Source organism: Heliangelus exortis, chromosome 3 (assembly GCF_036169615.1).
Source record: "Heliangelus exortis chromosome 3, bHelExo1.hap1, whole genome shotgun sequence".
In the NCBI taxonomy this organism is placed as follows: Eukaryota; Metazoa; Chordata; class Aves; order Apodiformes; family Trochilidae; genus Heliangelus; species Heliangelus exortis.
The window spans coordinates 104,059,548-104,074,895 of record NC_092424.1 but is presented as its reverse complement, the minus strand read 5'-3'; the positions used below and the strand labels follow the sequence as shown (position 1 = coordinate 104,074,895).

Here is a 15,348-nt window from a genome sequence, read left to right as displayed (position 1 = left end):
AGCAGATGGCAGGATGTGGCCACTTCAAGACAGCCAAGAATCTGGGCCTCCACCCTGCTTTCTGAGCATGTGTAACCAAGCTGTCTGTCTGTCAGACGGTGGGAGAGAGACCAGTGTGGGAACTGCATGTACTATTGGAAAGCTTTTTAATGAGTATCACTGTCATAATTAAGAAATTATCTTTATGCATCTAAACAGAGGCCCCACTTATGTGCTGTATGAAATTCTTACTTTGCATCTCTGGAAATCATAGAATATTTCTTTGCATTGGCTATGAAGCCACAATTTAGCACATGCACTATGGTAAGTATGAAAGGATTTTTTTTTTTTATGATCTATTAAGATTAAGAAGTACATGCACCCATTGCCAACAAGCACACCATCAAATCAATCTTGCATTCCACTATTCTGTTTCATACTATTTTTGATGGGAAAATTCCACTGGGTGGGCTGTCAACCCTTTTATAAATTAAAGGATAAAATAAACAAACAAATAACCCACCCACAACTCAAATTTATTCTAAGACTCAGAAGTTTCTCATATATCAAATGACTGCATCTCAAAGTAACATCTATTTTGTATTTGAGTTCAAGTGATTTAAATGAAAATTAATGGCAGTTGCAAACATTTAGAAAAGGAAGGATAGACCTTGAAATACAACACTGTTGTCTGCTTGTGATGAATTTGGAAGCCTTGCAACTCAGCTTCTTATCAGGGGAAAAATCAGTGATACAGAATATCTTAGAATCATTTATTTATACTGTGTACAATAGTTACTGAATATAGGTGGTCATAGAGTATAAGGCAAAAGAATTAACTGAGAGCCACTTTCCAGTTCTCAGGAAATGTTTCTCACCAAGAATGGAATCTAATCAAAAAGCATAAGATAGGCTGAACTCTCTGGTTGTTTACAAAAGCTCCCCCATAAACCTGAATCGCCAAAAACTAACAGTGCAGCATTCCTTGAAAGTGCATGTATTCCTTATAGACTAAGAAAAGGAATGTGTAAGATTATATTTAACATGACCACCTGGTGACTCCCACCATAACAAAAGAAAGTTCATATTTTCAAAGGTGCTTATGACTCTCTGACTTTAGTGGAAATGTTTTATATCCCATAAAGGACTAAACACTGAAATACACACACAAATAGGATTTAAAAAGTATCCAGCATGTAGACTCCAGGTGCAGTGCTGTTCGTATGAGTATTTTCTAGGCACAGAGGTGGGGCTCATCTGATCAAATCCAGTCTTTTGCATTACAGAAATCTGTGTCTGAGCTCACTGCTGATACTCCCTTTTTCATCCACTGAGAGAAACCGTCACTTTCTGGATGGGAATCATCTCATTCTGAAGTAAATGTCTGAGCTAGGTCAGAAAACAGTTTGCAAATAACAAAAAGATCAGAGGAAGGAATCTAACAGAGGCTTTTATTTCTACATCGCAGAAGTCTGCATTTGAGTGAGATGAATCCCATTGCTTGTGTTATGGAAATTTTCACACAGAGAACTGGCCCAGTTTTGACATTAATGAGTGGCTCATCACCTCATTTGTACTTGGACTCAAACAAACTCTAAATGAAAGGTATATCTCTTATTAAATCCTTTGAGATATAATTATGAAGGCCTCTCAGAGTTGACCAACATGCTCCATCAAGTGAAAGATCTTGACCAAATGTTGCTATGGCTTTTTTTTCTTTCAAAACCATGGGCAAGGACTCCTATTGTGTAATGAAGCCATGACTGTGGCTCCGAGGGTTTGGTTCCCTTCATCTTGTGGGATTCTGGAATGGCATCTCTTACTTTCTCCAGGAACATATTTACCTTGCTCACAGAAGAAGGTGAGAACTTCTTCTCTGGCTCTGCTTGTTTTGCTGGAGCTGTTCTGTCAGGCCAAAGAATATGATATTTACTGAGCCAGAAATAGAGAGCAGGTGGGACTGTGATATTTGATTGCTGGTGATTCAGGACTCTTGGGTGTAGGAGAAGGGAGAATTGGGCAAACTCAGTGATAGGTAGTTCTCTGAGAACTGTTTTACTGTTTGGCATGAGATAAATCTTGGATAAAACTTATGAAATACAAAACCAAGAAAAGATATGTCTCACAGGAGGAAAAGTATTTCACTTAAATAAAGGAAATCAGAGGTGATACTGTAGTTTCCCAGTCCATGTTGCTTTTATTGTAATCTGTGGGTGACTTGCTTTTTGTGCAGCAAAATGTTACAGGAAGCAGTCAACTCCAAAAGTGTAAAACCAAAGTTTAGACATTTAACGGACTCTACATTTATGCAGAAAGGATAATACTGAACAGAGCCTATGTAGCTGAGAATTCTTTGAATTTGAAGAGCAGAAAGTGGGAGTCAAGTTTATTATAACTGATAAGGGTGGTGGAAGACTTTGCAGGAGTGTACTTGACCTTGTTCACTTCTGCTCAATTTCCTTCAGTTAACTTTCCTGTGCATTTCCAAATCCCAGAGGCTTTGGAGTTCAATCCTTACACTGCAGTAAAATATTTAAGCAAAAATTTTAATAGCTTTTCACCTCTTGTTCAAACACATCCATTGCTCAGCAGCAGTTCAAGGGTTAATCAAAACCACACAAACATAATTTACTATAAGTTTACCCTTAATTGTAATATCCAGTAAACTTGAGTCGTTTTTCAGTCCATTCAACACAAAAAGGAGCAGTTTAGGTGGCATTTGAATTATGAAAAGATTGGATTTCTCTGCTGCTTTGAACTGGAGGGTCTCAATTCACTTTCTGTCAGGAAGAACAACATTATCAGAAGTGTCCCTTCATGCTAGGGCTTATTTAGCTCCACACCTGGAGACTGCACAGCTCTGATTTTACAGCAAGAAGGCTTTTATGTTCTCCCTGGACATTTAGCTCCATCTCTGAAGAGTCCTATCCATCTCAAAATTTGGCATCCAGAAACTCTAGAATTCAAAAACTAAGTTAAATTCATATTCTTGTTACCTTAGTAATTAGATCAGTAGAAATCTCATGACTGTTACATGAGTTTCAGCAAACGCTGAAATGCTGTACAGAAGTTTCTGGAAAGAATTTAAAAAGTATGCTGTATGGGAATGCAGATGCTTGGGAACAAGGCACAGTTTTATGACCCAAATTTGAATTTGTTATATGGTAAGTTATATGGTAAGTATTAAAAAATTCTCTTTGGGGACTTCAGTGACTTTCCCCCCTCTATCTTCATGATTCCAGTAACTTCATTAAGATCCTACTGCATGGAGTTAGTGAAGCAAATGAAAGAGATCTAAAAATGTTGCAGAAGTTGGGGAAGTTCAAAAGCACAAAGGCTCCTGTGAGATCTTTAAATGCCTTTGTTTTCTACTGGGGAGTTGATATCTCAGAACAGCATTATTATATGTCAGTGGCTAGAAAGGACTGTACAACTAGTCTTGAAATGTCTCAAAATTTCTACTTTCAGCTTCTTTTCCCCTAATTCTGGAACTTCAGGAAAAAGTATGGTTTGAATTTACAGCTTGAGGTAAAAGTAATAAAAAAATGCATCTATTTGCTCTCTGATGGAGATATTCACAAATTAAAAGACAGATGCAATTTTGACGCAGCTTAAATTTGTACAGCTCTTATTACGCTGTCTCAATAGGTTAAACACAGAGCTCTAGATAAAAAGAAGTCTCAAGCTTGAGATAAGTTTGGGAAGAATTTCAGATTTTGTTTTATACTTTGTTAAATAATTGATACACTTTTTAAGTTACATCTTTGAAAATCTATTTTTTTTTTATTTTATGTGAATAAAAGCTGCTGTATTCCAATGGCTTACATACATGTCATAGCTTATGCAGATGTATTCCCTAACTGGTTTATATTTACTCTATAACGTTTATCCCATACAGATCATTTATCTTCATCTCTTTTAATGACAGAAAGTTTACCAATAAACTGAGGACCTGTAATCTCAGATAGTTTAAACCAAGCATTTTTAAATGAAGCTCAAATTTGTAATTCCTCTACCTTTATACTGGAACAAGATGTCTAAATTTAGGCAAGTAAAAATCATGTAATGTTTCTGTTTAATTTCCTTGGCAGTAGAGATGAAAATTCTAGACTGAAATTATATTGTATGACATCTGAACCAACAGTCTGGCTAAATAGAGTCTTTTCCTTAACTTTTGGCTGTCTGGATCAATTCTTTGATGAGTTCACTAACAAAGAACAAGACTGACTGTAATCTCCACTATGCTAATTTTTACATGAGTGCAATTCTACTGACTTTGGTTACTTCTGATTTACACCAGTGCAAGCAAGATTACTGATGAACTGAGGATTGCAGTCCTTGTTGGTATAAACAGATGCAGCTTTAATGAGAGGATCATGGTCATGTACCTGTAAACAAAGACAGAAATAAAATCTTACTCTGATCACTTTTAATCTCAGAATTACTGTTTACACTCCCTATTTAAATATGTAATTTTAAGTATAATTCCATAAATAATTGACATGCATTTCAAGCCCTTTGCCAGGAGGAGTATACTTAGCAAAAGGAAGGAATGTTGAAGTCCACCTGTAAAATTATTTGTCCCTACAAGCAACAACAGGCATATGTTCTACATCACATTTGAGCCCAGTCTCAGTGGCCCAGAACCAAAGTAAACACATTTTTCTGATGTAATTGTTGATTCTAATTGAATTAGTGTAATGCAGTCATAGCTGTGAGAAACATTTTATTTGGACCAGTTCTCAACCAGAGCTCAGAGAAGTTGCCTACCTGGCAAACCAGCAACAGTAGCTTGTTTTCACAAAGTTCTCCAAGTTTTGTACTCAGAGGAGCATATAAAAACATTTTAAAGCATGGGTTGTGGTCCTTCTCCAACTGACACTTGAGTAAATCAGAAGTAACTGCAACGAAGTTCACTGCAGCCTTCTGGTATATAAGAGATGGGCTTTATGCTCCAGTCCCTTGCTTTTTTCCACTCTGACGTACTTAGCACTCAGGGGAACTTACTTATCTGCTGTGTGAGGACACACACCACAGTTTCTTTCCTCCTCCTTTCATTTCCATAGCATAAGTGCTGCTCACTGGATCAATGTGTAGCAGTAGTAACAATAAGTGGAGCTCACTGCCTGAATGCTGTGTCAAAAATGTCTGTGTTGAACTCACTAATCCTTTGAAATTATACCTCTGCTTTCAGTCTCTGCTGCCCTGATTCATATGCTTAAAACTGGAGAGAAAGTAAGAGAAGAACATTCAAATTTTTCACCCAGCACAGAAATAGCAAGTGCTTTATACATGATAAATTTCTGAGGAAAAAAGGGTAAGCTTCCAATAATAAGATTTTTTTTCCAGAGCGTTAAAAACTCAGCATAAACTTCTAGATGTGCTGAAGGCAACAAAGATCTCTGCTTTGGCTTTGGGAGACTCAGAGTTTTACTAAGTTTTAGGAGGGATAAAACCCCACATGCCTCTATGGATAAGTGTGTTAAATAATGAATAATCTACAAGTAGGGTTGGGGAATGAGGGTGAAAACACATAAAAATGGTGTTAGACTAAAACAATTTGTAAAATTGAAGTGCTTTTTTGTATGTATTTTCAGGTATAAAAGGGATTGAAAATTTGATTATTTTTAGTTTTTTTGTGGGTTTTCAATACAAAAGCTCCAACTTTTTATTCTTACATTGCATCATTTTTTGCAAAAAAACCCCAAAACAAAACAGCTCTTAAGGGACAGTTAACATTTCAAGGCAACAATTTCTTTTTTACCAAATTCCTGAAAAGGTTGCATTTTGTGGTATTTTGTCATGAATTATTCCCATTCAGCCCTTCCCCATTATACAGAGATCTCTTGATGACTTCCCTGCTTACTCACACATCTCAATTATCCATGAGAAAATTCAGATTATTTCTTACCTGAAACAGAAAGCACGAACAAGAGAGAAAGAGAAGGTAAGAAAGGAAGTGGCAGAGAAAAAGGGAGCAGTTCTCAGTCTAGGCACTGGGAATGTGCTTTTTTCTGTATTTTAGCAATAACTTAGGAAAGTGTAAGAGCAAGAGTATTTAATCATGGGAGTTTTCAGTACTAGGAGCAATGTGATTGCGTGAAGACTGAACTTCATTTTGTCACATTGAGCACTGTCAGTGACATAGTGTGTGCACGTTGCACATGGAGAGTAATTTTTTTTTTTTTTTTTTTGCACATATTCAAATAACTAATGCTGAAATCTATCTCTTTTCTGTTTCTCATAGCTTTGCACAGGTGGTTCATTCATTGAAAACACCTTCTGCTGTTCCAGATAGATTATTGTACAAACAAACAATGAAAACCTCTGCCCTGGAGACTGAAAAGAAGGATCCCAGACATTGAATTCGTAAGGTTTCTCCAGCCTTACTCACTCACTTCAATCAAATCCTTCTGTGAATAAAAAAGAATTAGCCATAAGCCATTTTAAACAAAAGATGTACATCTGGAAAGAGATTACCTAAGCACAAATGTATAACACAAATCTGGGAGTCACAAAATTATAATCTCTTTTCATTCTTAATGTCTTTAGCCAAAATGCTTTTCTTCTATTTTGAGTTTTCTTATTGGGCCTCTTCCATCTATATTCCATCTGTATATTCCATCTTCCAACTAATTCAGCACCTGAAAGGAAATCAGGTTCTAGATATCTAGCTAGACTGAGCATTCTGTTAGTTCTCATAGTCTGAGCCATGCTGATATTCCCTAGTGCAGATGTGGCAATAGCTAGCATCAAATCAGTCTTGGCATTTGTAACTTCCCTTTTGAAAACATTCTTAATTTCTTCTTAGTTTTTCACTCAGCCCATAATAGCTACTTATGTATGGAACATTAGGTTTTCTGTATTACTGAAATTAGGTTTTCAGTATTACCTGGTTGCCTTAGAGGATCAGTGTCAGAATCTAATGCATTCAACTCTTGCCTAAGACTCAGGCATGTAAAAGTAGTAGGCACCTCTTAGCTGAAAATCTCCTACAGACACTTTGCAAATTTTAGTGTTCATCCAGTGCCAGAGATGTCTGCTGCTGGGACATAATGCTTAACTCTTGCCCTCATGGTGATCCAAGACAGTGGAGTCTGAATTCTGCCTGTCTTGTCTTGAGAAACAAGTTAGAGTACTCAGAACTAGCAGTAACTAGAAATTGATGGGGGCAGGAAGTGGAATGAATTTTACAAGCAATTGCATTGAAGACTAAGGAAAAAACAAACACTGGAGGAAAAGGCAAAATCTTCTGTTTGCTATCTGTTCAGGAGAGTAAGATAGGAAAGTAACACATTTACACATGCTGCCTTTCCCTTGCAAATCCTGACGTCTCCTTCTGTTCTCCATGGACAACTTAGGCAAGTTAGGCAACTATTTCAGGGTTGCCTAACTCTGAGACTGTCTGTGTATACAGCTGATCCTCTTCCCTAATATCTTTGATCCTTTTCTAATATCTTGTGATTTTGCTGAGTCGTTTCCCCCACATTTTATATCTTTCAGACATGAAGCTCCAACATGCACTTTGAAAGCAGACATATGAGTAAAGGAAAGAGGCCTTATTAATGCTGCTGAAGGAAGGGAGGTGGTGCAAACTGATCTTTCACTAGGCAGTAGAGAAAACCTTCCTTTGAGATGTGCTCATAATTAGTCATGGGAAAAACAGAATTATCTTCTCTGAGGACTATGTTTTACCTCCTGATATTTTTTTCTCACTTTGGAATATTCACATATCTCTCCATCCAGATTCTTCAGCATCCCTCACTAGTGAACTCATGCTGCAAATTTGGTATCTTCAATCTAAAAATATTAGCCAACCATGAAACACAAACCTGTCAGAAAACATTTTTCTGACAATTATGAAATGACATCTCTTAAGCAATTCAAACATAGTCCTTATTTAAAAAGAATAAAAGGAAAAAACCATCTTTTTTCCAGTGGAAAATAATTCACTGAAACAAGTGGAACTGTAGAAAGAGAATGTAAATGTAGAGATTTTCTTCAGAGGAGGCAATAAAAAAGAAGCCATAATGCATGGGTGGAACTGTTACTATCAGGACCAACATACTCAGCATTGGCAAGGACTGTTTTTCCTAGTAAAAAATGAGAATATTTGATTGAGAGTCTCTAGAGGGAGGTCCTGTCTGTATGGCTTACCTATCCACTGAAAAATTAAGACTTTAACTTAGGAACTCTACTAAGCACAGAATATTTAGACAGAAGTTTAGGATGTGCTTCAAGTGAACTGAATGAGCTTACACATTCATGAGAGACCCATACTGTGCAACTCTCTTCACATATATTGTTAGTTTCTTGACTTTGCATTACCCATTCACAGTCAGAGCACTGAAATGTTCAAGACCTGACTGGAATCATTTAGGTAATGCATCTAATAAAACAGTGACTGGTCTTGGTTTTCAAGTTTATTCCTATAATGAAATATCATGTATAAATATGATTACTGTTATGGTTTCTTGGGTTAATTATTGGAGATTAGTCTCTTTTCCATATATTTTGTATTTTTTTGTATTTTGTCACAAGTAGCAAAATTTGGTCCCCTGGACTCTATGTATCTGAGACTACTTATAGTACATCTGAATGCAAAGATAGATTGTTTTAAAATGCAATCACTCCACTGACCTTGAATTTTATTATGTGTGTACCAGGTGGATAAATGATTTTAAGAAACTGCTTTTTGTAGTTGTGTTTTTGTGATTGTTTTCCTCCCAGCTTTATATTTCACATACCTGTCTTTATTAATGGAGAGAGAAAAATGCAAAGATGTGAAGATCCTTTTCTAATGCTTAGTTTGGAGGTGTATCACAGATACAATGAATATCCTTTTTCCAAGCCATTAGCTTATGAACTAATGACTTTATGAAATCCAACTCCTACTGTTATTATAATGTAATCCTCATTCCCTTCATCACTCAATTTCTTTGCAGTCAGAGCCTGCTTTATTTTCCTGTAGGATGACATGGAGATACATGCCTACCTCTGTCTGTTGTGCATTGTGGCAACCATTGATTGATGAGATAGGCAGGTACTGAATACAAGCAGCTCCTGCTGACACCAGTGGCTGAATACTTTTCCTTGGTGGTGGGTGCATGATCTAGTCCCAAGATAACAAAGTGTTTGGCCTTCTCATCTGCTTCTTGACAGCTGACTTTAAATCTGGTTTCAGGCTTCTTTCTTATTTTTCATGTTAAAGAAGCAGACATTTTTAGTTCATTTTCTAAATCCAGATTAAAGGTAAACTGTGTTTAATTTATCAGCCTTGTCTGTGAAATTAATGTATTTCCATCACCAATTCCTTCTGCTAGTTTAGACAGAAAGGACTATGTTTCTGCAGAAGATTACAAGATATGGTACAAAAAACATAGTAGAGGCAGATCCAGCAAATATCTTCATCCATGTAGATCCACTATCAAATAGAACTTGTGCTATTAAGCTTATTCCCATCTCTGTCATGATGATGGAGAAAAAGTCCAGAAACCTCCACAGAGTGCTCAGGTGTGGAGAAGAGGGGTGGGAGGTATCACCAGATGGCGCTCAGGCTGTGAGCACTGCTCTGCTCTCCCTTGCCTCTGGACCAGGGATGTTTGGAAAGCTGTTGGAAAGAAAAAAGAGTCAAAATTGCCTCCTTGCTTCAATTTCCCCTGAAGAGCTCTTCTGAGAGGCATTTTTTCCAGTGCAGATGGATTTGGGTGGTGGTTTCAGAGAACATGTTTTGCAGGGTGCTTAAGCACACTGCTGATGGTGAAGGTCTGTGGTGGGAAACCTGGTACTCTCCTCTGCCAACAAAAGCTTCCAAGAGGTCAGTAGTGAGTAGAAAGCCTTGTGATCTGAGCCTTGAACCTGCCTGTCTTGCTTGCTCTGTTGGTCCACTTACCTAAGAATTAATACAAATGGTATTTTGGCTGTCTTGTGCCTGAATGCTAAAAAACTTCATGGTTGAATTGCATTGTATTATAGTATATTCTATAACTATATGGCACTGTGCATTACTGTTTTACAGCTTATGGTGTCCCCAAACACCTTGCAGCCCAACAATTATGTGGGAGGCTTCCATTTCCGTTCCTTGAAATCACTTAATTTCAGAATTAGGAAAGAAGAAAACCAAAGAAAAGTAAATACCCTCAAAAAACTCCAGTGCCATCACTAGTTGAATTGAGCCAAACAGAACCATGCATACTCTCTGGGGCTAAAAGGTAATGTTACAGCTTTAGCCCATAGCCCGGTGACAGATGCTCTGTTTTTCCCCACTACCCTCCCAGGGGAGGATACAAGTGGGATTAAGGGAGAGCGGGAGAGTTTAAGGTTGGAAAAAAAAAACCCCAAGAATAGTTTAATGAAATAATAAGTAGTAATAATGATGATTATGAACTACATAGACATACACACAATATACAGAACGCCCACTCCTCATCTGTTCTCCTGAACAGAAAAGGCCCAAACTGGACTCGGCAGTGGATGGGGGTGCCCAAGTGGAGCAGCCAAGCAGGTCCTGCTTGGGGAGGGTGAACTGTCCTACTCAACAATGTTCTTCTCCATAAAGAAAAGAGGATGGAGGAACAGAGGGGGAGCTGACATACCAACCCCAACCCATCCCGAGAGGCCGGGGGGTCCCTGAGGCGCCATCATACAATGAGCGCCATGGGCAGAAGCACTGTGATTGGTCCATTCGGGTCACCTGACCCACCCTCTCCCCCACAGCCACAGCCCCGCCGCCATTGCTGCTGCCTCAGGCACAGCCCCGCAGCACCCAGGCAGCACAGCAGGTCCCAGCAGGTCCCAGCAGGTCCCAGCAGGTCCCAGGTCAGCATGGCTGTGGGCAGTTTTCATCTGAGTCCTCTCAAACCAGGACAAGTGAGAATAGTCTTTAATTCTTTGTAACTATTTGGACATTTAGGGACTATTATTAGGGTCTATTACTGAGATGACTTTCTCTTTTGTCTGTGAACACGAGGACACTCTTCTTGTTAAGCTTTCCATTTAAAGTATAGTTTCTAGGATTTTTTTTGTTGTTGTTATTTAGAAACATCATCATTTGGAGAAAGGTCGTAGTGAAATTTGAACACAACCTCTTTTTCTTCTGTTTGAGAAAGTGAACAGCATTCATTTATTTTTGACCTTTGGTAGCAAATCTTTAGTTGTTGGCTAGCTGCAGCAGTTAACTATAACAGAATCCTGCCAGAACTTTAACATATTTTCCTTCTTTTTCATTCCCTAGGAGTTTCTGAATTTTTTTCTGATCACAGTTGCAGAATCTGACTTGCGGTTCAGCACTAGTGCACTGAAAAAAGTGCCACCTCTTGCATTATTAAAATAATTCCCTGCAGCCTCTAGGGATCCTTACCTGTCTCTGGTTCTGATATGACCCAATTAACCCTGTAAAAACTGATAGGATCACAGCCTAGAGGCCTGTAGTAGGTGTACTGTATGGTTTTAACTCCTTGGTGACTTCAGACATGTTCTTGTGCACACAGATAAAGACAAACCCATCTGGGGCTGCATCCAGCAAGGTGCAGAGCAATGTGGCTCTGCTCCAGCAAAGCACTTAACCAATTGCTCAGCATGGAGACCCTGGGCTCAAGCCAAGAGGGAGGTACTGTGACATGAGCTGCATTGTGAATCGTATTCAGATTTATGGCTAGAGCTGGTCTGAAAATGAAGACAGGTAATCCAAACATGGTGTTTATTTTACATTGAAAGAGGGCATTCACAAAGGTTAGCTCAGCCTAATAGTGTCACTCCCAAAGGGCTCTTGGGGGAGCCCACCTTGCTCCTCTCTTTGTAGAGGATGTTGTCTGGAGAGATTAATCTTGTGGTGATAAAATGTGGCTTTATGAATACTCTTAAAGATGTTACACACATCATATTTTTCTGATCTGCTGCAGTTTTTTAACTCTGGGTAATGTTTCTGAAAGGTTTTAAAGCATTCCAACATTTTGGAAAGTGTTACCTCTTTGCTTAATCCTCATATGGATGGTGCAGTATCTGCAACAATATTTAGAGCTGAACCTTGCTTTCAGTGCTGGTGTTAAAGATAGCTTTATCCTTGCAAGGTTTCAGTTGTTCCCCCGGTTTGGTGTCTGTGGTGTGTCACTGGCATGTCTATCATGTGATGTTCCTCCTTTCAGAGATGCCTCCAACAAAAGTGATAAAATTTTCCAAGATGTTAAGGTAGGTTTAAGACTTTCAGTAGCTTTTACCTCACTCAAATACAATTTAAAAATTTGTGTGGCAGAAGTGCAGGCAAAGATACTAACACAGACAGTAAGTGTACAGCAAATAGGTAATCTGGATGATAAAATGGATAGGTAAAATGATGGTACATGACCCTTGGGTACACTGTAGTATAGGTTTATGCAAGATATTAGCAAAGCATGTCCTTTTAGGTTCTCTGCATACTTGATCTAAAGGCTATTTTCTTCAAAATGTGCTTAACTTTTTTCTGTGTCCAGAATTAACTGGAGGTTGATCCTTTGGGGCACTGGCACTCATCCTATGACATGAAGAATGGAGAAGGAGAGGATAACACATCAGTGGAAAGGGAGATGAATGGTAGCAACTGGCTCTGTAGTAGTTTGGATGTGATAGATGAATGTGTTGTGGTAGATGAGAATTTTCAAAGCAAGAGAATAAGTTTAGGAGACTGTAAGCACCTCCCAGGTCTATTCATGGATTTTGGTCATTTGTTGTGGCTATCTTTTCAAGACAGCTTTCCAGTACTGTATCTGCTCAGTTCCTCCATCATATAATGTACATTCCTTCTATCAGATGATAACTCTGGCTCTGGGCGTTGTGACAAATACATAATAATGTTATTTGGCAATTTTTGTCCTTTCCAGTATGATTATCTGATGGTCTTTGTCCTGCTGATTTAGTCTCATGATCGTAAGTTCAGAAAGTAGCTGTGAATGTACTTCCTCTTGCCTGAGCCAAACTGTAAGAAAAGGGAAAAAACAGCAGGTAATCAGAATACTGATTTTCTGTGTGAAATACCAAACTACTTGTCTTTTGAAATATGAAAACTGTATCTTACACTTACTTTGCTTTTGATCTTACAATCAATACACAACTTTTAAAAAACCAAATGACACACAGTCAAAGAAAATAACCTAGCACTGACAACAAACTGACTGGTTGTATTTTGGTTTTTTTTTTTCCTATATATTTTCTCTCCAATGTATGATGAGAGCATCAAATTTTCTTCAGAAAAGATAGAACCTAGAGAAGCATCTATGCCATTTTGACTGCACACCTGTTGAAGCTGCTTTCTACCCAGGGGGAATGTTTTGACTGACCATCACAGAAACTTTCCCAGGGGAAAGGAGTCCCTTGGAATAAAGTTCATGTCCTCCAATATATGTACTGATTCACAAATGCAAAATAATAAAAAATCTGGGAATGAAGATTCTTGAAAACACCTTTTGTGAGTGATCACTTCATGTGGTGTTATTGAAGATAAGTGGTGCAGGATGAGGTCCGTTCTCCAGCTCACATCTGTCATTGTCTTCTCAAGTACAGCATCAGTATAGAGAGACTCCTGTTTTGATTCATAAACAAGATCTGCATGTTAAGCCTCCAAGAGATAGAGAATTTTTTTTTCCATTTAAAAGGAGACAAAGCTGAGCACACTGTACAGGCTGAAGCTGTACAGGCTCTTAGCTGGAGCAGCTCCTGAAGGATGCTTGGCCCAGTAGGAATTAAAAAGCCAGACTGGCCTCCTGGCTCCAAGCTTCCTCTCCCAGGCATGCAGCAAATGTGTTACTTACTCCCTGGCCCTTTACACAATGGGCTGACCTTCCACTCAAATAAGTCAGCCCAGCATGAGAGAAACATATGGAGCCTTTTGGGCTTTCCTCTGTCCAAAAAATTGTGTCATTTTTAGGCAGTATAGGACCCCCATCAGGACTGACCTTCCTCTTGAAATAATTATCAAGACTCGCATTGACTTCTGTGGAAAGGGTACTGGGCACTGAGCTTGCCTCTGGGAAAAAACAGAAAATAAAAAAGGTCAGATATATGGATCCCTGAGAGTCCATAATAAAGGCATTACTCATGCAGATGAACTATTTACAGAATTTTACATGCATAGTGATTGGAATATGCACAACAATATATTGTAATTTCTCTGCAAGTAGAGCTTCTGTATATACAAAGTATCTGGTGATGCTGCAGTGACCCAGTGCAGTGAGCAGGAATCCCTGTAGTTGGAGAACAGTGGAGGGTACAGTAGGGCTGAGGTGAAGCGCTTGGCACTTAGTCCTTTATTTTGGAGAGGACACTGGTATAGCAGATTGTGGCATTTTCACTCTGGACCTGTTAGAATATCCATCAACTCATGAACATGATCGTTTATGAGTATTTTAGCTGCACTGTCTTGGGAGAGAGTTTGTTGTAAATTATTGTGAAAGGCCAACTAATTTTTTTTTTTTTAAATTTACATTAAAAAGAACTATGAGTTTTCTAACCTCAGCAGTCCTACTTTAAGTCCAATGTGATTAAGACTGATTTCAAAAGCTTTGGTTCTTCTCTTGAATTTGCTTATGGACAAATACAAACCCTAGTGACACTCCCATCCCTCTTATCCCCCAAAAACCCATGAGAATCTGGACCCTTTTTTGTAAAACAAAACAAAACAGAAAATCTGCAAAATGTCATGTTAAACTGTAAGATTAAGAAAGAGATAGCCAGTGCTAGAACTGGGTTCACTGTGATGTGCAGAGATAAATGTATATAATTGTATAGCTAAAACTGTGCACATGCTCTCTGTGTGGTATGCAGGGAGATAAGAGTTTCATCCTTCTTCTTGTAAGTCTGTCCCTTGTCTTGTAAGTCTGTACCAGCATTCCTACGTATCAGTCATGTGTGGACTATAAAAATGTATTTATCAGGTAATCAGTCCCAATGCCTTCCTCTTACCAGAAGCTATATGGGAGACTCTGCAAAACCATAACACTGACAGGAGCTGCTAAAACAAACAAAAAACCAAACAAGAAATCTTGTTTTGATTAGCTCAAAATAACCTGCAAAGGTTATTGGGCAAAATCAAACTTAAGGCAAAACAGATTCATTCCCAGGTTTGGATACCACTATATGTGCTCCCTACAAATCAAGATGTGTAATGATGGGACTGACCTCTAAGTGTGGGAGTGCAAATAGGTACTAGGGATCACCTTCTTTCTGGGCATCCTGAGCATTTAAGTTTTCAAAAATTATTAGTATGACAGAAGTTACCTTTTCTTGTGACTACTATTATTACTGTCAGACTGCCTGCCTCAGGTGGGGGGCTGAAGGTTACATATGGGATAGGGAAATGTAAAGTTAGTTGGAAGGGGTTAGTACATGGGGCTGTAGCCT

The 15,348-nt window shown here is 38.5% G+C and overlaps 1 long non-coding RNA gene across 1 annotated transcript; it reads right to left on the bottom strand.

Moving 5' to 3' along the window:
• Nucleotides 1-4,037: 4,037 nt before the first annotated feature.
• On the bottom strand, nt 4,038-7,392 carry LOC139795566 (uncharacterized). Its single transcript, XR_011725576.1, has 2 exons — nt 6,872-7,392; nt 4,038-4,367 (listed from the first exon to the last, which is right to left on the bottom strand). It is a non-coding gene; the product is annotated as an uncharacterized lncRNA (long non-coding RNA).
• Nucleotides 7,393-15,348: the final 7,956 nt, after the last annotated feature.